The sequence below is a fragment of the Ailuropoda melanoleuca genome, chromosome 3, assembly GCF_002007445.2.
Source record: "Ailuropoda melanoleuca isolate Jingjing chromosome 3, ASM200744v2, whole genome shotgun sequence".
NCBI classification, from domain to species: domain Eukaryota; kingdom Metazoa; phylum Chordata; class Mammalia; order Carnivora; family Ursidae; genus Ailuropoda; species Ailuropoda melanoleuca.
In genome coordinates, this window is record NC_048220.1 from 86539822 (window position 1) to 86565016 (window position 25195).

Genomic DNA, 25195 nt, shown 5'->3' on the forward strand with positions numbered 1-25195 from the left:
GGCAGAGCCACTTGCCTAAGTTCACACAACCAGCAAGAGGCAGAGTTAGGCTAGAACCCTGGTCAGCCCGACCCAGAGACTGACCCTCACCCTGACCCTCTTTAGCCTCCCAAAAGCTCTGCACCAGCCCCTGGGGCCTTTGGCTGTCCACACTCGGCATTGCCCTCCTATGCCTGCACGGAGCCTGGCACCCACAGCAGGCTGTGGGCACTTGGTGAGTGAGTAAAGGAGGAAGGATCCTGCAGAGCTTTGGACCTGTGGTGTCGTGCCACCCTGAGGCCCTGGCAGAGCACAGCCGGATGGGGGCCCCGCACCCCCGTCTGCCTCCCCCATGCTGCAAGAGCTCAATGAGCTCACGCTCTCACAGAAAGAGGAAAGGCCTGGTGTCAGAGCCTCAGGACGTCAGGCAGCCGGGGCTTGGCTGGGAGGTTTCCCACTGTCAAGGCCATAGGGAGCGCAGGCCAGGGGACAGCAAGGGCCCCCGAAGTGTTTCCAAATCACTGGAAACAGGACACAGCCGCCAGCCCTACACCAGGACACAACATCATCCCGAGAGTGGAAGCTATAAATGGAAATGTATTCTTAGAGGGGCAGAACATGAGTGGGGGTTTTTCAGAAATGACCCATCATCGGATAAAAATACAGACGGCATTTAAATGCTGAGCGGCAGGAGCTATTCCGGGGACTGGGTTCTCATCCCTGCGGCTCCCAGCCAGGGCACGGCCTTCAACAGAGATTTAAAAGGAAGAAACCACTGGGGCCGGTGTTTTTAAGTTTCGGAGCCGAGTATTTGGGAGAAAGATATCTGTGGAAGGTGCCCCCTTTGGGGAGAGCCCAAATGTCACTTGACCTCCATCTGCACCTGCCTGTGTGATTCAATTTTACCCGTGCTATGAGACTATCTTTTGGACAACATTCTCGGCTACCTTAAGAAGTGAGGGCTGAGTTCTGGCGAGGCCTGGGGATAAAAGCCCTGAGACAGGATCAAGATTTTAAGAGGTTTATGATTAACATAATATAATAAAATTAAATTAAAAAAAAAAAGATTTTAAGAGGTTTGCAGGTCCAAGAAAGTATAATAAAGAAAAACCTGGAGGTGGATCTGATGTCATGGAAAGGGAACGAGAGTATATATTAAGCCAGCCTCTGTGCTCATGACAGCTCACTGAATCCCCAAAACCATCCAAGATTCAAAAACGAAATTCAGCCCTTTTTTTTTTTAACAGAAAAGGAAACCAAGGCTCAGAAAAGACTGTGTAAAGTCGGCGACTCTCGGGCTGAGACCCTGAACCTAGAAAGACAAGCAGAAATGAGGGTGAGAAAAAGGGCAGAAGGGTGTCTCGGGCAGAGCAACAGCTCTTGCTAAGGTTCATGGCTCCAGAAGCCCAAGGTCACTCCCAAGGCAAAGCTGGGACTTGCACCCACACGAAGTTGCTGTGCCAGGCTGGGAAGCAGTGTTGTGCTTTAGAAAGTGAGGCCTGGCTCACAAATTACAAGGTGAAATTTTTCAGACAATCCCATGGAAAAATGCATAAGGAAAAAGTATGATCCTTGGTGACCGCTTTCATTTGGGCACATCTCAGTACTTTTCAGTTGTTTCATAATAAACAGGTTATAAATGAAAAATAAAGACAGGCAGGGTCTTTAGGAGAACTGCTCCTATCTGTATATTACCTGCCCTTCCTCCCTCCCAGCCACCTCGTGGCCCCACCAACACTCTTTGTTCCAGAAAGGCCCATTCTGTCCCAGTTCCATTCATTTACATGTGCTGTGCCCTCTGTTTGCATCACCCCTTCTCTCTTCTCCTCCACCAGCTCATTCTTTCTGTCATGATTGAGTACCTACTGTGTACCAAACACTTCTAGGTGCTAGGAATACAACAGTGGTCAGAAACAAAACTCCCTGCCTTTACCTAGCTTACATCCTAGTAGACGAGACAAACAATAAATGAACTAATATGTTAATGCTGATTAAGTATTATGAAGAAAAATAAACCAATATAGGAGACAGAGTATAATATAGGTGCTGTTTTGGATGGGGGGGGGGTAATGGCTAACAGAGAAACTCCATCTAACAAGGTGACATGCAAATGGAGGTCTGAATGAAGTAAGATAGCAGCCACATGGATATCCAGGCAAGAACGATCCAGGCAGAAGGGATAGCAAGTGCAAAGGCCCTGAGGCAGGAAGCATATTTGGCAGGCTCCTGGAACAGTAAGGAGGCTGACACAGCTGGAGTGGGAGGAGAGGTCAGAGGACCCAGTAATTCTTTAAAACTCAGCTCACACCCCTTTCTTTGAGAATCCATCTCTAATTAGCCCCAGGCTGGCTGAGGCACCACCTTCTGGGCTGCCCACAGCTCTTAAGCTTCACTCCGTCATCATATGGCACATGGTGTGTTGTTATTAAACATGTGTGAACCGTAATCATGAATGAACAGCACAACCCACTCTGTCTCATTAATGCTATTTGTGTTTTGCCCTAGAAGTTGGGAACTCGCCCAGGGCAGGAACTGGCCTTATGCATCTTGGGCTCCCTAGCACCTGGCACTGACTCTTAAGGAGGGAGCATGCATCACCTCTAAGTAACAAGAGGCCCACCAGGCCACAGAAGACTGGGTCTTTGGTGGGCAAAGAGCTCACCTGAGATGTGCAGGTGAGTATCCTTAGAAAGCCTTGGACTTCCTAACCACCCACCAGCAATGAGACTTCATAGAGGAGCCCTAGGGGAGGCAAGGAGTGAGTGACAGAGGGAGGGAGGGAAAGGAGACCTCCTCCCCACTCCATATTGTCAACATCTGCCTCACCCCTGCTTTCCTCAACAGTCCACAGGTTATCTAAGCCTTTGCTTTAAGGAAAGCCCACGTGGGAAAATAAAGATATAAAACCATTAAAATAAAAGTTAAAAATAAAAGGAGAGAAGGCCCCTAGCTTGGCCCTTGGCTGAAACAAGGAGCCCCAGGGTGGCCAAAAATCAGGAAAAAAAACCCCCTAAATCTTGGGTCCTATGTGAAATCACCAATTTAAAAATGATGGTAATGAGTTTTTTGTTTTTTTAAGTAAGACAATATGCAAATCAGAGGAAATACTTCTATGGCTCAGATTTGGCCTGGGGACAATCAAATTTGTGAGTTTAGCCTTAAATGTTGATATTTTGTATCAGAATACGCAGTATAACTATAAAGACAGGAGAGGGCAAAGAGATCTAAATGTTCCGGCGCCAGAAGAGAACTCTGAGATCACGGAGTCCCCGTGTGGCAAAGAAGGTTCTGGGATCAATTCCAGGCTGCCCAGCTGTGACGGTTGAGATGGATTAGCAATGTCTGCCAAGGCAGTGGGGACACGAGTGACATGCTTCCTGGGTATTTGGCAAGGCTAATTTAGTCCAGATCCATTTTAAAGGCAGAAAAACTGAGGTCCAAGAAGCTACAGTAAATCACCTAATGTCACAAGCGGGAACTGTGTGAGTCCCGGCAGAGCTCTTCCCACAACACCCAGATGCCCCAAAAATCTTTAGGCTTTTGGAACTGTTATCAACATCTTAGAGATGCATCTTAGAGAGACGTCATCTTTAAATGCACAATGCAAGTCAATAAGAAAATCAGATTTTTACAGTGGTTCATTCTACCCATGGTTTCCTAGGGATGGAATATTTTCTACACCATGAAGGGGGTCTGAGCCCTGACAGAGCCAGTTGAGGATGCTTCCCGTGGCACCCACACTGTCCTGGTCGAGGACCTTGAGCTGGCTGAGGGGCCTGGCACCAGAGGGAGCCTGGGCCCACTGGAGGCCCACAGCCTGCCTTCAGCTCTCCTCCCTCCCACTCAGTGTGAGTCAGGGCTCTCGACTGCAGTGTGCTGGTGCCAGAGTCTTCAGTTTTACTTGGCTCCTGAGCAAAATGTACTTTTCCAAAGGCCATTGATTCAACTAAGCCTGAATTTTGCAATGCCCTGGCAGCAGCCAGGCCAGCCCCCTCTGAGCACATGCTGTCCCAGGGAATGGGATCAAAGAACGTGGTTATCACCTCCCCTTACCTTCTCCTTCCTTCTCCCCAAATGGGAGCATCAGTCCATCCCCTGGCAGAGCCCACTGGCATGTCCTGACATCCCTCTGGCCTCCCCCGGTCACCCAACTGCACCATTCCCTCCCTCTGGCTCTCCACTCCAGGCATGCTCCTAGATTCAATGTCAAACCACACCTGACAGCAGGCCTGGACGAGCACCTGGAAAAGACTAGCCCGCAGATCATCTAGCCAGGGCAGCCCCCCCTTTATATCACTGCTGGGGGCTGTGGGAAGAACACGGGTCAAGGGGCAGGCTCGTGGCAGCCCAAGCAGTAACGAGTACCTGTGTACCTGTCTGCTTTTTAAAAATAGACTGTAATTTAGAGCAGTTTTAGATTTCACAGCAAAACTGAGCAGAAGGTAGAGATTTCCCATAAACCCCTGCTCCCCACACATGCAGGCTCCCCAAGAACCAGAATCCCCTCCGCCCCCCAGAGCGGGACACTTGTTACGCTGGATGAACCTGCAGTGACACATCATTATCGCCCCGAGTCCACAGTCTACGTCAGGGTCACTCCTGGTGATGTGCATTCCATGCGTTTGGACAAAAGTGTAATGACATTTTTATAGTTTACATGGATAATGACATCATTACAGTTTCATACAGAGTAATTTCACTGCCCTGAAAATCCCGTTTTCTGCCTATTCATTCCTTCCCCCCTTGACAATGATCTTTTTACTCTCTCCAGAATGTTTTTACCTTTTCCAGAATGTCATATGGTTGGAGTTATACAGTATGCAGCCTTTTCTGATCGGCTTCTTTCACTTAGTAATATGCATTTAAGGTTCCTCTGTGCCTTTTCATGGCTTGAGAGCCCATCTCTTTCCCGCACTGAGCAAATCGCAGTGTCTGGATGTCACAGTGTACCTGGATTTTCAATCCCCAAGGTGTGGATCGGCAGAACCAGGGGCACTACCGTCTCACGCATTAGCCGCATGCCTTTGGACAAACTCTTCTCTGAACTCCCAGTGTTTGTCATTTGTAAACTGGGGATAGAAATGCCGACAACCTCATGGGAGTGAGGACCGCATGTGGAGGCGCATGCCGGGCGCTGATTACAGCTCAAGGCACAGAGCAAGCACGTGACAGATGTTAGCTGCGGTTGTCATCATCACTGGCCCTGTGGCTGTCACTAGCATTCATGGGCTTACTCCTGCCTTCTCTGCAGAGCAGCATGGGAGGAAGTGGAGACAACCCGAGCTTTGGGCTCACGCAGGCTGGGGTTCAAATCTGACTGTGCTCAGACAACTGGCTAGACCTCTCTGTGGCTCAGTTCACTCATCTGTAAAGCAGGGCTGGGGTGGGGGCTGCATCCCCCTCCTAGGGTGAGGAGATCAGTAAGTGGAATGCAGAAAGAGCCCGTGGCACCAAAGAGGCACCCACAAAAACTTAGTTCCCAGCTGTGACAGAGAGGTCCCCAGCATTTCCTACGAACAGCCCTGCGAAGTGCACCACGCAGGGAAGGTAAACAGTGGGTGTATCTGAGGATGGGGATGAAAACCCGCTGCTTAGTACCAGGGCCAGGAAGGGTGTCTACAAGGCCGAGTGAGTGTGAGGAAAAACGAGTGCTGTCCTGCCTAGCCAGCACCCAGGGGATGTCAGCCAGGAGTGGGTCAGGAACGCCTCTGCAGCCGGCCAAGGCCTGGCTAGCTGTCCCCTGAGTGTCAGATGACAGCAGAGGGCTGAAACACAGAGGCAGAGGCCAAGGCCAGTTGGCCGTTGTTCCTGTGGCCTCTAAGGGGTGGAACTAGGGACACGGGGAAAAGTTCTGAGACAGCACCAATCAAACAGCTCAAATGTGCCCACCAGCGAGTTCCACGGGACTGCTGGGCCTGAACAGGAACTCTGGTAATCTCCCACGAAACCATCTTGGCCTTTCACCCAAACAGGACCTGCCCACCTGGGAAGCCCCCTGCCCCACCTGTACCCAGAACAGACGGTGGTGTGTCACACCCTGCCATGCAGTGCCAGGGACCCCAGGGGGGACTGTCAGGATCCCCACTTTCCAGATGAGGAAGGTTAAGGCCGCCCAAGGTGGCACCGCGAGGGAGCCCTGAAGCTGGGACCCAAACCTCGGACTTTCAGATTCCCCACAGCTGGGAGTCAAGCCTGGAGCTGGCAGAGACTCCACCCAAAGGCCCCTCCATGGATGGTTTTCACGGCCCCGCATCTGCACTTCGGCCCACTCATTGTGTTGTCAGAGAAGGAGAGTGGCCAGAAAGAATGCCTCATACACTTTCTGCCCTCGACCGGAATCGAGGCTGGGGAGTATACAGGTCATGGTGGGTCTGGAGCTGGCCTTTCTGGCTGGGAGTCCCAGTTCTGCCACTTGGTAGCTGTAGGCTTGCGGAACTTCTTTCAATGCCAGGTGCCTCCGTTTCGCAGTCTGTCAAACAGTGCCCATCTCACTGGGTTGCTCTGAGAGTCCGTGTGTTGGAACGTGGGAAGTGCTTACTTGGCAGGGTGCCTGGCCCCTGAATGAGTGCTCATCACCTTACCCATCACTGGCTGGAGGGTGTGAGACACAGAGGACCACAAGCATTTTCTTCTTCCCAAAGGAGAACCTTGTTCTCCCCAACAAGTCCCTCTGAGAACTACCTCGGCAGGGATGGCACCAGTGGGCCCAGGAAATCAGGTCAGAAAGAGGGGCACGTAAGCTCCCCATTAAGTCCAAGATGAGATAGACACAGGGGCCTCAGTGACCCCTGGATGACAGCTGTTTCACACAGGTGGGAGTGTCTTCCCTGCACACCGACCTCCCAGACCCCAGACCTTCGACCCCTCTGCTCTCTCCCTGCTTCTCCCCAACTGGCCTTTCCTTCTGGACTCCACTCCAGCTCTCTGGACCTCAACAGCACAGAGCTGAGGTTCCCAATTCCAGAAAGACCTGGAACACTAAAAAAATAAGTTCAGTCTGGACTCAGCAATGGAAAAAAAAAAAAAGCACACACGCATACACAGAAATTAAGGATCCATTAGGAATTCAGACACAGGCAGTAAAAATCTCCTGACACACACAGGAAGATCAACGGCATACTCAGGAGAGCAGTTATACGGGGATGGTTGTGGGGATGCATCAAAGACGGAAATCCGAAGAGAAAAGGAATATGGGGGCCTAAGTTTGTTTCTTACAGTGGGGGGGGGGTTGGATTAATCTCTAAGCTATATGTCTAAAATATTCTATGAAAAAATTTTAAGAAGCTTAAAAGTACCAAAAGTACTCAGACACTACAAAACAGAAAAGAATGAATTGCAGACACATGCAAAGTGGGTAGTCCTACAGACGTCACACTGAATGAAAGAAGATCCCCACGCATCATATATAATTCCACTTACGTGCCACAAGGAAGAGGCAAAACTAACCAGTGATGAGGGAAGTCAGAAGAAGGGCCCCCTCCCTGTGAGGGTACTGACCGGGAAGGGGCACAAGGGAGCCTTCTGAAGTACTGGGAAGATTCTGCGTCCTGACCTGGGGTGGCCCTGTGGCTGTCTGTACACACAAAGCCATTGAGCTATACGCTTAAGATGAGAACATTTTACAGTAAGCTACGCTATACCTCAAAATTTAATTAAAAATTTAAAAAGAAAAAAAAAATCTCATCACTGGCCACGTTTGGAAACCCTTTGCACTGGCTCAGGATAATAGTCCAGAGACTGTTTTTGAATTTCTTTCTCTATCAGCTTGACATTTGATTCCCTCATTCATGTATCTATTGACATCTCCTCTGGGAACAATCTTGAGCGAGGCGTAACGGCAGATATGCAGAGGAAGGGTTCCATGGCCCCAGGAACACGCACAAATGTCAGGCTGACCGAGAGGAGAATCCTGGCTCTGCCCTTACTTGTGGCGTGACCGGGCTAGGTGATGCCCTCTATAGATCTGGTGACCTAAGGTGCAAAATGTGGTCAAGATTAAAGACGACAGTGTTCACCACTGTGCCTCATACATATTAGGTGACCCCTCCCCCAAAATGGGACCCGTTAGTATGGTTCATGCTTTAACCCTCTAGAGCAATGTTTTACCAACTGTATGTTACAACTGGTTAGTGGGTTGAAAAATCAATTTAGTGGACTGCAGCCAGCATTTTAAAAAATGAGATTACAACAGAATAGAAAATACCTGTTTGCATTGCCTACAATAAAAGGCAGCATTGTTCTATTGAGTTTTTATACATTACACACTGGGCTGCAATACACAATGTATTTCTTAGAGAGGGTAAATGTCAAAAGCCTTTAAAAGCCCTGTTCCACTGAACCCTACCCAGCCCCGTGACATAGCAGGTACCAGCTCGATGCGGCAAAGCCCAGTTCTTAGAATTGTGCAGGAACAATAGTGCACTAGGAGAATAATTCCAATACCTCCAGGAAGTCGTGCTTCTTTTTCTAAGGTTCCAAGTGCCCTGAAGTTGGGGGAGATCAGGGAGAGCTGCCTGGGGGAAGCAGCTTCAGGCCTACAACTTACACAGTCAGGCCTGAGCACCTGGGCTTGAAGAAAGAGGTGGGCCAGGCCCCAGGAGGCCTGACAATGTGGCCAGCGGTGGCCCTCAGGAAGGAACCGGGTGACTCTGGGGCAGCTTCACAGTGGTCCTGAGTGAGACGGTTCTAGGTGGAACCCAGGCTGGGTGGCAAATGGCAGGAATCACCTGGCGAGGGAGTTACTCCTGTTCCACTTCTCTTTCAAGTCTCTTGAACAAACTTATTTATTTATTTACTTTTTAAAGATTTTATTTATTTGAGAGAAAGAGAGAGAGAGCACAAGCAGGGGGAGGAGCAGAGGGAGAGGGAGAAGCAGACTCCCCACTGAGCAGGGAGACCGAAGCGGGGCTCAATCCCAGGACCCTGGGATCATGACCTGAGCCGAAGGCAGATGCTTAACCGACTGAGCCACCCAGGGTCCCCTCTTGAGCGAGTTTAGAAGTCTCATTTAGGTAGGTCTTTTAACACCTAATAATCTCCCTTTTTGATAAAGAGAAGAACAGGCCTTGGAACCTTCTACCAGCAAATGGCCATAATGTAAAACTTTTTTGACACTGCTTTGAATTTTATGGATACCTTGGATTCATGGTGGGGGACACTGGCTTTCCATTTCACAGGGATGAGGTAATAGGTTTTTTTAAAAAACTCTCTATTCAAGTTTTTTACAGCGGGTCCATTTAAATAACATACGAAGTTTATAATAGTAAAGGCAAAGGTAGATATGGCAAAAAAGCATAAAAGTGGCCCAGGAGTGGTTGAGATTTGGCAAACGCTGCTACGGACTCCCTGAACCTGAGGCCAGGGAGTCCCACCTCAGCTCTGCACATCCTGACATCAGTGAGTGTCATCAAAGGACATGCTCCCTGCTAAGAGGTGACAGAGCTCAGGAGGGGAGAAATAGACCTGTTTTATAAAGGAAAGGCATTGTCAAGGCCACCAGCCAACCAGCACAGAGAAGTCTTCCTGGAAACATGGAACCAGGATTTTACAATTGCAAGGTGTCTACCTCTGTGCCTTTGAACTCCTGTCACCATCAACAGGTCTTCCGCAAACACACATTCGCTTGTGTGGTCTCGATGCCACAGTGAAGCCTCCGCTTACATTTTCCTCTACTGTATTTCCCCTTCAGCTCATGCCATCCTTCTAAGCTTTGCATTTCGAGATCATCTGAATCTCACAGAGGAATTGTGCAAATAGTACAGAAAGTTCCCTCTGTACACTCTTCACCCAGCTTCCCCCAATGGGAACACGTTCCAGAACCCTAGAAAACCACAGAAAAATTCTCAAAACAGGAAACGAACTTTGGAACAAGACTATCAAGTAAATTGCGAACAATTAGGATGTCACCCGTTTTTCTGGTCTCCAGTGTGTGACAGCAGCAAGTCCTCCCTCATCTGTCACGACTGTGACACTTCTGAAGAGTGTGTTAGGTATGTTGTAGAACTTCTCTCAAACTAGGTTTGTCTGACGTTTTCCAGTGCTTTCAGCCAGGCAGTGCATTTCTGGGAAGAATCCCCCTGCGATGTGGCCTTGTCAGGGGGCCGCATCAGGGCACATGACGTCCACGTCCTATTACCAGCAATGCTGGGCTTGAGCACTTGGCTAAGATGGGATCTGCCAGGATTCACTGCCGTAAGTAACTATGTTCCCCTTTGTGATTACTAAATATTTTGGGGAAATACACTGAGGCTATCTAGATATCTTGTTTCTGCTTAAACTTTCACCCACTAATTTTCTAGGACTCAGATTTTAACTGTACCAATTATTACCATGGTGTTCTTTTTTTTTTTTTTTAAGATTTTATGTATTTTGAGAGACAGCACACGAGCAGGGGGAAGGGCAGAGGGAGAGGGAGAAAGAGAATCTTCAGCAGACCCTACGCTCAGTGTGGAGCCCGACGAGGGGCTTGATCCCACAGCCGTGAGAGTCGGATGCTTAACCACCTGAGCCACCCAGGCGCCCCATATTATCATGGTGTTCTAAGGGTGATTTTCAAATTCTGTCATTCTTTCTACATTCATTATTGGAATACCTGTGCCTTTATTTGGTTTTAAAAATAATAGTCCTCGAGAGAAATTTACAAACTTCCTAGTGGCCAAGCTGGCCTTGAAATAAGCCATCTATTCCTACATTTCCACTGATAAACAGTCTTCTGCACCCCAAGACCTTTCCTGTCTTTTTCTCTTTTCTTCTTTCCTTCCCTCACTTCATCCTACCTTACCCATCACCTTGATCTTAAGAGCTGGTGAGCACCCGGCTAGCCCAGCGGTGCCAAAACATCTCTGCAGTGTAACACTAAGTTTGCACTAGGCTGGTAATTCACACCTGGGCCTCACACTTGCTCTATTTATCAATCCTAAGAAACTACTATGTGCCAGGCCCTATACTAGGCACTGTAACCTAAATACACTCTCATCTTTACACCAGCTTTATTTTTTTTAAAGATTTATTTATTTATTTATTTATTTATTTATTTATTTATTTATTTATTTGACAGAGATAGACACAGCCAGCGAGACAGGGAACACAAGCAGGGGGAGTGGGAGAGGAAGAAGCAGGCTCATAGCAGAGGAGCCTGATGTGGGGCTCGATCCCATAACGCCGGGATCACGCCCTGAGCCAAAGGCAGACGCTCAACCGCTGTGCCACCCAGGCGCCCCTACACCAACTTTAGCGCGTCAGCATTTTACGTTTCCCATTTTACAGATCAGTAGGCCGAGACTAATACATTTAGCCAACAACTACATAGTGTTTGCAGTGCCAGCCTCCACTAGTGGTGTTGGGGGAACAGGGGTGAACACGAGCGGCAAGGCCTGTGAATTGAGGAACTTACATCACCATTCAGGGGACAGATACATTTTTTGATCGGCAAAAAGGGGATGTGATTGTTTTGAAGTGTGCCAAGAACAACAAAGCACACACAAGGAGCCGATAGACCGTGACCGGGGACACCTCCAGCTCAGTGGTTAGTGCAGGCACCGCCCAGCAGAGACCTGAAGGGGAGGGGAGACGCAGGCCATGCCGACAGCCTGGGAAGGGCATTCCAAGCAAAGGCTCTGAGGTGGAAGGTGCAGTCAACCTGGTGAAGGAGCCACAGTGGCCACCAGGGCTGGAAGCACAGGGAGGGGCAGGCGGCCTAGGATGAGGTCAGCGAGGAGCGGGGAGGATGGAACACAGGGCCCTGCAGGCTGGAGAAAGGGCTCTGGACTGTTCTCCACGGTGGATCTGAAGCACAGTACTGAGTGCCCAGGAGGGCGGACCAGGTTTCACCCCGAGTGACCCCAGTGGTCAACAACAGAGCCAGGCTCCAGGGGAGGCTGGCCTAGTCTACGTCTGCCCCAGCCAGGCCCTTATTCCTCCACACAGCACCGGCCCAGGCTGCTGGGCAGAGCTCCAAACACCGTGGAACTCGGGGTCTGGCTTTGGAATATGTTTTTGTGCTCACAAAGAAACACGGGTGTGGCTAATGCCCTGGACTTCTTCCTCACACGAGATCACTCTGGCTCTCCTGCTCCGGAAAGACTGGAGCCTGGGACCCATGCTTGGCACCAGCCCAAGGCCTGCTCCCCCTGAGGAGCCCGCAGGCCTCGATTCTGCCCACACACCTCAGAGCAGTCCTTCACAGGACTGAGGTCTGGATGCGCTGTTTCCATGTCTTTCTCTAGCAAGCGCACATTCCCGCAGTATGGTGCTGAGGTAAAGGGCATGGACTTGGGAGCCAGAGCACCTGGGTTCAAATCCTGATTCTGCCACTCGCCGGGTGACCCTGGGCAAGTGAGCTCCTGATGACCTCATGGGGTGGCTGTGAGGATGAAATGAGTTCATGGGTACGAGAAGGTAGAGTGGCGTGGGTGCCCTGAGAATGCTACTTCGGTGTTGCCCATTACCATGATCACGGCCCCCCCACCCCCGCCCTCCTCTGCTCCCCTGTGGGGGGAATGAGCTCACGGGCTCACCTGTCCCTCCCCTCCCTGGCTTGGGGCCCAGCACTGAATAAATGCTGTTTGTCGAAAGAATGAATAAATAATGAACAAACATGTATGAGTATGGGATGGGTAAATATACGTCAAAGGTAAGATTAAAAGCTTATAATTACTCAGGACAAATACTTTCAACAAAAGTGCCTCTGGCAGAGCTGTGTGATTAAGACAAGGCCTGCAGGCACAAGGGGGGAAAAAAGCAACAGAGACAACCCGGCCAACATATAATCAAGAACCCCAAAGAACAGACTTTCGACTTTGGAGGTAGAGAAACCTGGCTTCCGAATCCTGGAGCCAACACCTACTGGTTGTGCTGCGGCCTTGGCAAGGCCCCCGTGGACAGATGGGCAGGCTGTCCCCTGCACAGGGTCACCTGACCGGGGCAGACAGCAAGGGCTAGAAACTAGACCCCGCTCAGCTGAAGGAGGTGTGGGGGCTGCAGAGGGCTCCTGGCACCCTGAAGAAGGGAAGTTTTTGCACGGCTGCTCCGGGCCTCAGTTCAGCCCGCAGAGTGGAGCCAATGACGCAGCTACGCCTCCCCTCCCGCGCAGGCGGTGCTGCTGTTACCTGCACGATACTTAACTTTCTCCTCTTTTAAGCCCGGTGCTTACAGCAATGCCTGGCACATAGTAGGCACTCAGTGCTTCTGCCCAATGAACTACTGGGCTAACCTCTTTAACAGGCAGCCTGTAAGGCAGGTCCCCACGCAGTGGGCTCAGAGGCAGGCGGGACCTTGAACTGTAATAAACTCTCACACCCTCAGGTCTAGGAGAAAACAGAAAACAGAAAGGACTGGGGTGGGGGTGGTCATCTGGGGCCAGAATGCAGCCTTTTTCAGTCAGCTGGAAAAAGCGATAAGGAGGTGTCCGTGGGAACCATGGGAATTGAGGGGGGGAGGAACAGGCCCCATTCACAGAGAGCATGAAGGTTATGGCCCCCGCGGAATGCGGGCTGGGTGTGGGGCTGGGCCTGGGAGCAAAGTTCCTGAATGACCGGCTGGCCGGGCCGGGGCCTCAGTCCCCTCTTGGGAACCTGAACAGCCAAGAGCAGTGTTTCATCAAAACAGGAAAAATCATAGAGGAAAAATGCACATGTAAGGGGACTGGTATTTACAGGGAACAGCCTCGCCTCCACCCAAGGTCTGAAAGGATGGACTGGGGGAGGGGACACCGGGGGGCATGCTGGGGGGGCATGCAGGGGGACAGAGCCCATCCCAGGAAGGCCGCCTGGTGCGCACCCAGGCCCAGGGTATCCCGGGAGTCTGAAGGGGAGCCTAGACCAGGTGGTGTATGAAGAAGGCAACGTGAACCTCAGAAGTCATGCCCTCATAGCATGTTCCTCCAGCCACAGGCCTCGTGGGCCACCTACAGAACTTCCAACTGGGCGTGACCCGTCCACAGGGCTTCAGGATCACAGGCCGGCTCGCCCCGCTGTTACCTACAGGGCAGGGGAGCTCGGACTTTGGCTCAAAACACCTGGCAGGTAGGAGCCTTGGGATGTGGGGCACGTCCCTCACAAATGCCCAACCCTGTTTTCTCTCTTTGGACAACAGGGCACTCCCACCCCTGGCCGCAGAGTGCTGGGAAGGTTAGCTGAGATTATGAACTTGGACCTGCTGGGCACGCAGAAGGCTCTAAATAAACAGCCTTTCCCTAGGCTCATCGCGAGCGGCCGACGTTATAATCCTCGGGGACACATGGTAGCCGGTGATTCGTCCAAGTCTCCTCCATCCTACCCCCAGCTTCTGGGACGCACAACCCCGGTGTCTGGGACTTTCCTGCGTATCCACACAACCATTCTGGCCTTGAGGACCCCAGCTGAGTGGCCCCTCCGGTGCGTGATTCAAGAAGGACCCGGGGTGTGTGACAGTACGGAGCACCGCCCCCCTCACCTGAACGCTGCAGAAAGACCTCACCTGCTCAGCTCCTCCCCTTCAGTTCAGGGTGAGCTTTTCACCAAGATTTAAAATCCTTCCAGGCTGCAGGCTTCTTAGGATACAGGGCAGATTCCTACCCATGCCCCACGAGCCCCTCAGGGCCTGGCTCCGTTGACACCTCCAGCCCAGCACTCCTAGGCCCTACTTCCACCAGCCACAGTGCCCTCCCTGCCTCCAGCCTGCGCCCCAGGCTGTGCCCTTCACCCGGGCAGGGCCTCCCTCCCTCTCAAACCTAAGCATGTCAGAGAGCCGCTCAGCCACTGCAGTGACGTTTCCTTGATCCCAAGAAGACTCAGGTCCTAGAGCCCTCTGCGTTCTCCTACGCAGTCCTCATACCAGTTGAGAACTACAAATGTAACTGGGTGTTTGATTTCATTGTTGAAACCAAAGATTCCGTGATGACAGGGGCTACACCCCTCCTGTTCACCACCGGACCCCAAGTGCCGAGTGCAATGACCAGCATGAGTATGTGCAAACGAACGAGCGAATGAATGAATGAATGAACGGTGAAACAAACCGCCTTGGGGGATGAAAATGAAAAGGGAAGTAAAGCCAGAAGCAGATGGAGAGACCTAGATTTGATTATCCCTACTCTAGGAACTCTAATAGAAGATGGAAGACAAGAACATGGGAAGGAAGCCAAGTTATGTGTAAGAGGGGTGGGCTGCCTTGGGTCCTGGGGGTACACAGGACCCTAGGAGGAGGGGGTCAGTGACCCGGTGGCCATGGAGGAGCGCTTGCTGACAATTCATTTACGTGATCTCATTCTGCCTCACACAATACTGAGGGGGAGCACTATTATTAGCCCATTGTTACAGATGAGGAAACTGAGTCCCAGGGGGATGAGGGCCCCGCCTGAGGTCCCGCAGCTGGGAGGGGGTGGGGCCAGGGAAGTGACTGTTCACACAGGCAGTGAGTTCTAGACTGAAGGGGGGAAAGTCTCTTACGCAGGGCATCCCTGCAAGAAAGCGAGACACATTTATTAGCATCTCCCTGAAACTGCCGGAACAGAAATGCTCACACTGGTAGCAAGTCAGCATGGTAAGCGAGAATGAATTGGATTGTTCCAGGCATATCAACGGAGAACTACTCTAGCCAAGTCCAATGTCAAGCGTCTCACCCGCATTAGCCCCTGTGATCCCCAGAATGGCCCCGCGAAGCTGGCACTATCACTGGGCCCATTTTGCAGATGAGGGCATGCAGCTGAAAGAAGTTCCTGTTATTCCTAGTTTAAGATGCCTAAAACATCACGAGTATTCTCTTTCCTGTAGTATTTTGATGAACTTTGAATATATCAACATGTTCCTCACGTCTATGAGTGGCCTTGGGGCCCCAGTGCTATTTTCCAAAAAGCTTTTCAATTCCCCAACTGTGAATGTCCTGCGATGGAGTCTTCAGGGGCCCCAATTCCACTGCCACCTGTATGCCTGCAGTACGCTTTAGGGATTTCATATGTATGAATTCAGTCTCAGGTTGGCCTCCGTGAGAGTGTGAATAACGAGCAGGCATCCCATCAGGGAGAACACTCACTCGCCCTCCCTGGGAAATATACGAACCCAGGCCAATAGGCTTTCAGTTCCCCTTCCTCCATGCCCTGGGGAGTTCTTACATTCACTCGATCCCTTTCTTTGTCCTAAACACTGCCTTTCCTCAAGAACCTGCTAGGGCTCCCCACTGCCTGAGGCAAAAATGGGCAGGACCCTGAGCCAGGTCCACAAACTGTTGTTACCCCCACTCTTTCTGACACCACTATCCCTGCCTCCCAATCTGTCATCAGACTGCAGTGCCCCTCTAGAATGCCATCCCTTCCCCTTCACGGATCGACCCCAGCTCATCTCTTCAAGTGTCCCTCCTCCAGGAAGCCCCTAATTCACACCCTGCTTATGCATGTTCTGCCATCTGCTGCTTTTCTGGTCAAGCATTACCAGCCACGCAGCCTCCACTCCTCCCCAGCCTGTGTGAACAGACCCCACCTCCCAACAGGACTCTGCTTCCTGCGAGCAGCGCTCAATTCCACCCGCCTGGGCTGGCACTGCAGCCTTGTCTGAGCTTCTCCAGCTGGCTGCTCACCCAGCCTCACCGTCAGTCCAGCCAGCCTCTCACAGGAACAACACACGGCCCACCCCCAGGGACATGGTGGCGGGGGGAGGTCACTGATAAGGCACCTGCCTTTTCTCTGGCCTCAAGTACCGTCAAGCTGCCTCCTGCCAACAGGCCGCCAACGAAGTCACAGGTCCATTGCCTTTTTTTTTTAATTGAATAGGATGTTACTTACAATTTAATAAGTGACATTTGATTAGTTGAAGGTCAACATTTTCCAAACATCAAGTCCATGTGGAAAATATGAATCAAAGCAGCTTCTTGGCAGAAGAGACTAAACACCATGAGAGCCAGCAGCTGGCTCGCCTGGCCCCTGCTGGGCTGCACCCTGGCCCGTCTCTACAGCACAGCCCACACCACAAATCGAATTTGGCTCCCCTGCTCAAACCCGGCCTCACTGCGCTTAGGGTCAAGGGCACATTCTCATCATGCCCCAGATGCCTTTTCCGGTTCTCTGTGTGCTGACACTTCACTCCTGCCCCTGCCTCTGGGCAGGACTGGACCCCTCGCCCTGGCATCCACCTGGTTCTGCTCACCACTAAGGTCTCGGGGGTGACACCGTTGGGAGGCCCTCCTCCAGCCCTGCGAAAAGTTCGATCAGAATCCCCAGAGTTCTCTGGATGTTCTCACTCAGAAAAATCTTGCTCATTTAACTGTCCATCCTCCCTGTTGGAACGGATGCTCCGCGTCCGCCGCAGCTGGCTTCACACCCAGCTCCAGCACCATGGGCGGCACAGAGCAGGTGCTCAACGGTGACGGTTCATGCGTGAGTGAGCAAAGGAGTGAACAAGGTGCTAGCGGGGAACGACACCATCTCCAAAGTGCTGGGTGGAAATTTTGGCCCAGCCAAGCTGCCAGCAGAGGGGCGTGGGGGCCCATCAAGGGACATATTCCCTGGATCCAGACCAGGTACATAGGCAGGTGAGTGTGCTTCCTCTCCTGTCCCCACTGCCCTCCTGGAAACCAGCATCCCCATCCCTGCCCAGCAGTGTTTCCTAGTGTTCAGAGAACACTACTCAGCGGATGGGGTGGGGGAGTAGGGTGACATGTAACCTCCATGTATCATACACACAGATTGCATTTTGTTTCTTTCCCTTTTTTTTTTTAAGGATCTATTCACTTGTTTTAGAGAGAGAGAGAATATCCAAGCAGACTCTTGTTGAGCGTGGAGCACAACACGGGGCTGGATCTCATGACCCCATGAGATCAGGACCTGAGCCCAAACCAAGAGTCGGACGCTCAACCAACTGAGCACCCAGGCACCCCTTGTGTATCTTAAATTGCTTTTGTAACAAATCACATATGGAATAATACCAACAAATGTGTATTCACTGGACCCTAAGAGTGCTACATGACTGCTTCTAGAATTTTCACATTACTAGAAGTTCATCATTGCTCTCCCCACCTCACAGCTGAGGAAATTGAATCAATCCCAGAAAGGTGCCACGATTGGCCAGACTGAGCAAACAACAGGGCCGGGGCAAAAACCTGGAGTTCCTGCTTGGGGGTCCACTCTCCTGATCATTACAATGCACCAGGGAGGGTGTTTAAAATACAGAGGCCAGGGCCCTGATGCCCCATATCGCAAACTCCAGGTGGGGCCATGGGAATCTGTATTTGAACCAGCGAATTGCCCTTAGCCAGCCGGGCAGACTGTGATCCCCTGGGCCTCAATTTTCCCATCTGTGAAATGGGCAACTCCCCCACGGGGCTGCGATGGGGGACCAAGTGAGGGAAATGCTTGGAATGTGTTCTAAAACCAGTGGAGAGGTACCTGGCAGAAGGTTCCCCTGAGGAAGAAGCAGACCCAGGAGCCACTCACAAGTCACTGACTTTGCTGGGTCCAGCTCACTTGCTAGACGTTCGTACATATCGTAGCTCCTATGCAATATCTTTCCAGGCAACAAGTGCTCATGGCAAACCAGTTAAGCCAGGTGAGAGGGTGGACACCAAGTCCACAACCCACATCCCCACACCTGGGAGCCCGACATGTGACACCAGCTGAGGCAACGATGGCCACCCCTGGGCCTTCAGCAAAGACGTGAACACATTTTCACATACGTACACACTCATACGCATGCTACACTCACACACACATATAAGTACACACGGGCTCTTTTCTGACAAACAGAGCTCTCCCCGGAGCTCCTCTCCCTTGGCCAAACCCGCGTACCCTCTCTGGGCCGCCAATATGCTCAGGTAAAGATTCCAACACTGCTACCCACAGGACCAGAGGCCGATGTGGCAACCTGTATCAAGCTTCAAATACCTACGCAAACTCAAAAATAATCCCAGCCATAGGTACTGGGCCCTTCCAATGGCAGGGTGCCACGCCGGGCAACTTACCACCATTATGTCATTGAAGTGCTCCTGTCCCCCAGGAAGAAGGTCCCAGCACTATCCCCACTGATGATGCCGGTAAAGCGCTGGGAAATCAGAGAGCCTGCAAGTAGCAGAGCTGTTGTTTAAACACAGCTGGGATTCGAATTCTGCTCATTTACTATTCGACACTTTTTTTTTTTTAGTGTGCCCAGTACTGTCCTAGGGACCAAGGCAGAGCAAGGAACCAGCAGCCTGGTGGGAGACTCAGAGACCAAACTCTTAACCCTGGTTTCTGGTGTATCCCAAAGTCCACTGACCCCTTCCAAGGGAGATCTCCCTGCCTGGGTCGTTGGTGTCCAGTGTGGGCATGAGGCCCACAGGAAGACCCTGTGCAGTAGTAGATAACATCGGCCAGCAGAAACCAGGTCCTGCAGGCTAACCTGCCGACACAGGGCACCTGGGCAGAATGCACCAGCATTTTGAAAAATGAAAAGCTACCTCTGGGCCTCACTTTCCTCCACTCTACTCCTTCTCCATGGAGTGTCCTTTAATAGAATCTCTAAGCATTGGGTTCAAAATGGAGGCGTGAGAAATGCAAAACCGCCCCCCTCCAGCAATGACGACAATTACACCTGATTCTTTGGCAATTTTCTTTTAGCAGAAATAGACTCAATTATACCAGTCTCTGTTTGGGATTTCCAGACCCAGGCCGATCTCTCCAGGAACCCTTCCAGACCATCTCTTAAGGAAGATCTTAGACAAATTTCCTATTTGGGGATGGGATTATTAGCCAATGACATGTAGAATGCTTACCATGGGTCAGGGCACGCATATGAACAACCTATTATTCACATTTTGCAAATGAGGAAAATGAGGCACAGAGAGGTTTAGTAACTTGCCCGAAGTCACAGAGCTGGCAAGTGGAACCCGTGAGCCCAGGCAGTCTTTCACAGGAATCTGGACTCCTAACCTCCGTTAGGTCAAATCAATTTGGCTGCTTTGCAAGAGTGTCTTCACATTTCAGAGAGGTTTGCAGGATGCCTGAAGCCCCTAACCCGACTCACCTCCCTGCCCAGCCCATGCAACTCCCTACCCACTTATGGTCCCAGGGCTCTGCCCAGCCCAGCCCAGCCCAGCTTCTGCCTGCAGCCTGTTTCCTCCCAGATTCCCCTGTGCCCAGAAGCTGGCCTGTTAAGAACTAGGATGCAGGTCTCATAAATGAAGGGGAGACAGCTGGGGACCAGGCAACAGGGAGTGGGGGAGCATGTGGCCACTCCTTAATGAGAGGTACGTCTGCCACCTGGCCAGGGAGGCCAGGGAGCCCCACTTTTCTAGAGGCAATGGTAATCGATTTTTATCTGAAGTCCCCTAACTTGCAACTGCTGGCATTTAATTCAATTTGTTTAAAAGAATGTGAGGATGAAATAATACCTGTGAGCGGGCAGAATTCAACCCCTAGTGTTACCAGTTTAGTCTCGGCGATAGCAGATCAAGCCTGTCAGGAAGTTTCATATATAGGGGAAGGAAAGTACAGGGGCCACGACACTGAACTGGGACCTCCCGTGTGCCAGGAGCTGTGCAAGGGTCTCTCCTTAACTCTACCAGCAACCCTGGTGGTTGGGGGGTGGAGGTGTCAAGATTCATGTCCCCATTTGTAGACCAGAAAGCAGGCTCAGAGAGGTGAAGTGAGCTCCCCAAGGACACACCCGGCACGGGTGGATGCGCCAGGACCCAAAGCCCAGCCGTCCCAGGTGCAGCACGCAACAGCAGCTGTAGAACACGCCGAGTCCGGGGTGGCTGACTTGTCATGCTCCAGTGACTGCAGGGCAGGCGGCAGTCTGAGTGGGGTGACGTGCCAGTATGGCCCCACTGCCAGGGCCCTGACCCAGGGCAGGGTGGAGACGGGTGGGTGAATCCTCTCATAGCTCTTTTGACTCAGGCTTAACTCAGCTCTGACAAAGCACCTGGCTTTAAGCGGGACCCAGTTTCATAGCTTGGACAACCAAAACTAAGGTAGGGAAAGTCAGGCAGGTGTGCAAGCAAAACCAGCCCCCTGCCACCTGGCTTGTGGGGTGAACTTGGGCAGAGCCCCTCAGCTCTCAGAACCTCGGGATCCCCCCCAGCTCCAAAAACAAGAGACTGGCTCCATCCACCTCGAGGCCCTCCCGGCTCCTTTATTTATGGATTCTAATCAGCCCAGAACCTTAATATGCACCAACGCTGGGGCAAATCACTCGACTCAGTTGCCTCCACCAGCAAAATGAGGAAGTAGCAGCCCCCGCTGCACGGGTTCATTGTGAGATGTAAGATGCCATATTTGCAGTGTGTAGCACAAGGCCCAATGCCCAGGAGACGCTCAATAAATATTTACTTCCACTATCACCCCCACCCCCAACCATCTAGCACCTGCAACTTCTCACTTCCCTCCTTCCAGAAATATCTGACTGCAGAGAACAGGTCAGGTCTAGTTCTTTGTACCAGAGACACGGAGGGGTCCAAACCCACAGCTCTGACACTGGGAAGGATCTGAGCCCCTAACTAGCACTCACAAAGCAAGATGCAAAAGTTTCCTATAGCAAATTAAACAAGGATGGGATTTGAGTTCAGGAAAAGTTGTGCTCCTGCAGTCCCTTTCCAGCTGCATGAACCCTCTGAACATTGTGTCCTCATCTACAGAGAAAACAATCATCCCCAGACCACACTTCATCTTCTAAGGGCTTTCTAAACTCTTTTTTTTTTTTTTTAAAGATTTTTTATTTATTTATCTGACAGAGATAGAGACAGTCAGCGAGAGAGGGAACACAAACAGGGGGAGTGGGAGAGGAAGAAGCAGGCTCATAGCAGAGGAGCCTGATGTGGGGCTCGATCCCATAACGCTGGGATCACGCCCTGAGCCGAAGGCAGACGCTTAACCGCTGTGCCACCCAGGCGCCCCATAAGGGCTTTCTAAACTCTTAAATCCCACAGAACACTTTCATGACCGTTGTCAATTAAGTTAATTCAGATTCGTGCTCAGCCTTAGGATTATATTTGAATCAGAATGGTGAAGACTTCCTCAGGCTTTTCCCAGCCTACCGGACCCTAAGAATCACTGAGGACACTCTGGAAATGTAGAATGCTAGGCCCATCCTGGACCAGAGAGCTGTGGAGTGGGACACAGGCCCCAGGTGATTAGAGAAACCTGCCCATTCTAGATTGAACAGAATTGCTCCACTGAAACTGAAAAATGGGCAAGCTGAGCTTCCAAGAACAGGTATTTAACAGAAGGCATCACTTTCTAGAGGTCAGAAAGTCTTGAGTTTAGGGGCTGGCTCTTACTTTGCTAGCTATGTGAGTTTGGGCCCAGCCCCAACCACTCTGAGCCTATTGGTTCAAAATGGGGACAATAAGGCCTAACCCCTATGCTGGGGTGAGCATGGCATGTCAGGTGTCCTCTCCTTCCCAACTTCCTGACTCCAGAATCAAATCAGTGAGGATGGTGGGTGGAGAGGGGTACCCGCTGGTGTCCCATTAGGGTAGGCAGCCAGCAGCCCATTCCCACTTTGGGCAGAGCCTGAGTAATGTCTGATTTCCCAATTCCCCAGGACAAAGTCAGTAGGAAACATTTTCCATTCTCACTGCTGGAGAAATAAATCCTTTCAGATGCACTTACATCCTTGGGACAAAACTAGAAACATTTCCAAACACAGAGATAAGGCAACAAAGCACCCAGTCCTGGTGGAGTCGGAGCCCTCTGCCAGGTGGTGGGGCGGGGGGGGGTGGAGTCTCAGCTTGTTAGGGTTTCTGAGCTGCTTCGTGGAAGGTGTGAGGTGGGGAGAGCATGGGTCCCGCATCCCCAGGCTTGGGATCCAACTCTAGCTGGACTGGCCCATTCCTCCCTGCCTCTCTCCTTCCTTCATTTGATAAATATTTTCTGAGCACCTGCTGTATGCCGACCCTGGCCTCAGCACCAGGACCTGGTGACGGGCAAATAGATTTGGTCCCTGCTCTCAAGAGCTTCGACTCCATCGACACAGAATATTCAATGACATAGGGCACACACAGATCACCACAACTGTGCTGAGTGATCTGAAGGCCGTGCCCAGGTATGATAAAAAGGTTCAGCCAGGGAGGGGGGTGAGGGGCGACCCAAATCAGACTGAAGAGGCGGTCTGGGAGGATCTTTTTGGAGGAAGAGTACCAGATGGCCATGCTACTCCAGTTACTTCCTCCGCTACAAACTCTTTACCATCCCATCTACTTTTCCTGCTTTCTCAGTACTCACCACAATGAAAAATAACCTTTTCTGCCATCGTTTGTTCACCCCTGTCAGCCCACATTTATCCCCCACTAGCCTGGAAGCATCATGAAGGTAAAGACAAAGTCAGTCTTGTTTTCCCTGGAATCCTCCCCCAATAAATCTTTAAATGAATGGTGAATGAATCAATGGATGAATGAATGAATGAGTGAGTGAATGAACAAACGAACCCCACTTCCCAGGGCCTCCACCTCCTCACCTCCACTATGGAAATAACAATACCTTTGGGCCAGGTGGCTGGCAGTCCCAGGCACACTGCCTGTTTTCAGCGGGCAGGGCTTGATGCTGTTAAAACTGAGGAGGTGGGACCTCGGAGGAGGGAAATTAGGAGAGGAAGCTGTCACCTCGACTCCGTGAACAGATCACTGGAGGACTCCGCCCCAGTCCAGATGACAAAACAACGTCAAAAAGGCATGACAGGGCACACGGGGAGCCCTCTCTTCAACAGCATGCAGCTAAGCAATCCCCCAGGTGCCAGCACCAACCAATGCTGTCACCGGAGAAATTGATGTCACCCACTGGGCCAGTGAGTGGGTGACAAGTTCCCAAACAGGCCCAGGGCTGCCTTCTGATTTCCTGGCTCCTCGAAGCAGGCCTGAGAGGCTGGCATTCCTCTGCAAACATAGCCACATGCACCAGGCAGGTGATGGGTGCCAGGGACAGAGAGCTCAGAGAGCAGCCTGAATACACAGGCTCCTGGCCCCGTGTAGTCGCACCTACAGGAGAAAGCCTTCCCCAACCAAAGACAGCAGCCAGGGACAGTGGGAGGAAGGGGTGCTCAAGTCTGTTGTATGGCCCTCTGAGCGGGGGTGGGGAGGCTGGGAGGTGAGTGGAGGGGGTCACGTCCTACCCTGAGCCTCAGTTTCCCCATTAGCCAAGTGACACTCTTAATTCTTCCCTCACAGATCAAGGTGCAAACTGTAAAGTGCTAAGTGCTACGAGGTAAAGTGGTGAATCTTATCCACCTCTCCCAGCACCAAGTTTTGGGTGTGTACATATTGTGTGCGAGTTGTCCCCGAAGGCAAAATTTCCCAAAGTGTGGCACCTGGGCCACCGGTGTGACCCAGGGTGATTTCAGGTAATATGCGGAGCTGGTGGTTAAATGGCATTAGGCTGCACAGTGTGGTTAATCCCTGCTGAGTTCTCACTTGAACATTCTGAGAACATCAAGGAAGTCTCAGGCAGTGCTACTCCGTGGTCGACCTCTCATCCTTCCTGTACTGACCACCCCCACCCTTTTTTTTAACAGACTCAACAGCTTTGGCAGGCACCAGCTAGCTAGGATGGAACAACCCTGCAATTATTGGTATCTATTTCTGGCAGGTGATACCGCCTCACCATTTTCAAAGATGTTATAAAGCTACCTTTTATAAATAAAAATATGGTGAAAAAAAAAACTGAATACTTTAAAGAAAAATGACTAATAATACATGTTGCTTAGGAATATGCCCCCAGCTTACGGAGCTGGTGCCAGAAGGGTGGAAGGCTGAAAAGTACGGAGCAGAGTTATCGTCTCTGCCAGCGACAGGCACATCTACGCCCCTCCTGCTCTCTTCCTCCTGGCACTCGCCTGCCTGGATCTGCTGGCCACTCCCACAGCTGGGTGGGATCGGGTCCCTAAGTCAGGACGGAAGTGATGGCACCGTATCCACACTTTCCACCCAGCCCTCCACGTCCTCCCCTTCTCTCCCCACTGCCAGGCCTGGGAGAAGACCCAACACACCCTCAGGGAGGACAGAGCCACAAGATGGAAGGAACCTGGGTCTCTGGGTACTTGGGAGGGGCAGAGCATCTCCAGCCACCCCAGAACTTCATATGAGTGAGAAGTGAATTTCCGCTGCATTCCATCACTATGATTTTCAGGTTGTTTATGGAAATTCGCTGACTTGGGCTAATATAAAGGAGGCATGTCTAGTCCAACTTCCTGCCAACCTGGAACTCTTCTGTGACAGTCTGGATTTCCTTTTTTTCCGTAACAAATAATTACTGAGCACCAAACAGATGCCAGGCAGTCTGAAGGGC

At 51.4% G+C, this 25195-nt stretch overlaps 1 protein-coding gene across 4 annotated transcripts in view; it reads right to left on the reverse strand.

Moving 5' to 3' along the window:
* Window positions 1-25195, reverse strand: part of ERGIC1 (endoplasmic reticulum-golgi intermediate compartment 1) — a 101799-nt gene that overhangs the window by 64709 nt on the left and 11895 nt on the right. Inside the window, exon 2 of one of the 4 annotated variants that reach the window (XM_034656732.1) lies at window positions 18901-18997. The exons of the other annotated variants lie outside the window; for them this stretch is intronic. The gene's annotated coding sequence lies outside the window, so the exon portion shown is untranslated. The remainder of the gene's footprint in view (window positions 1-18900; window positions 18998-25195) is intronic. 4 annotated transcript variants of the gene reach the window in all.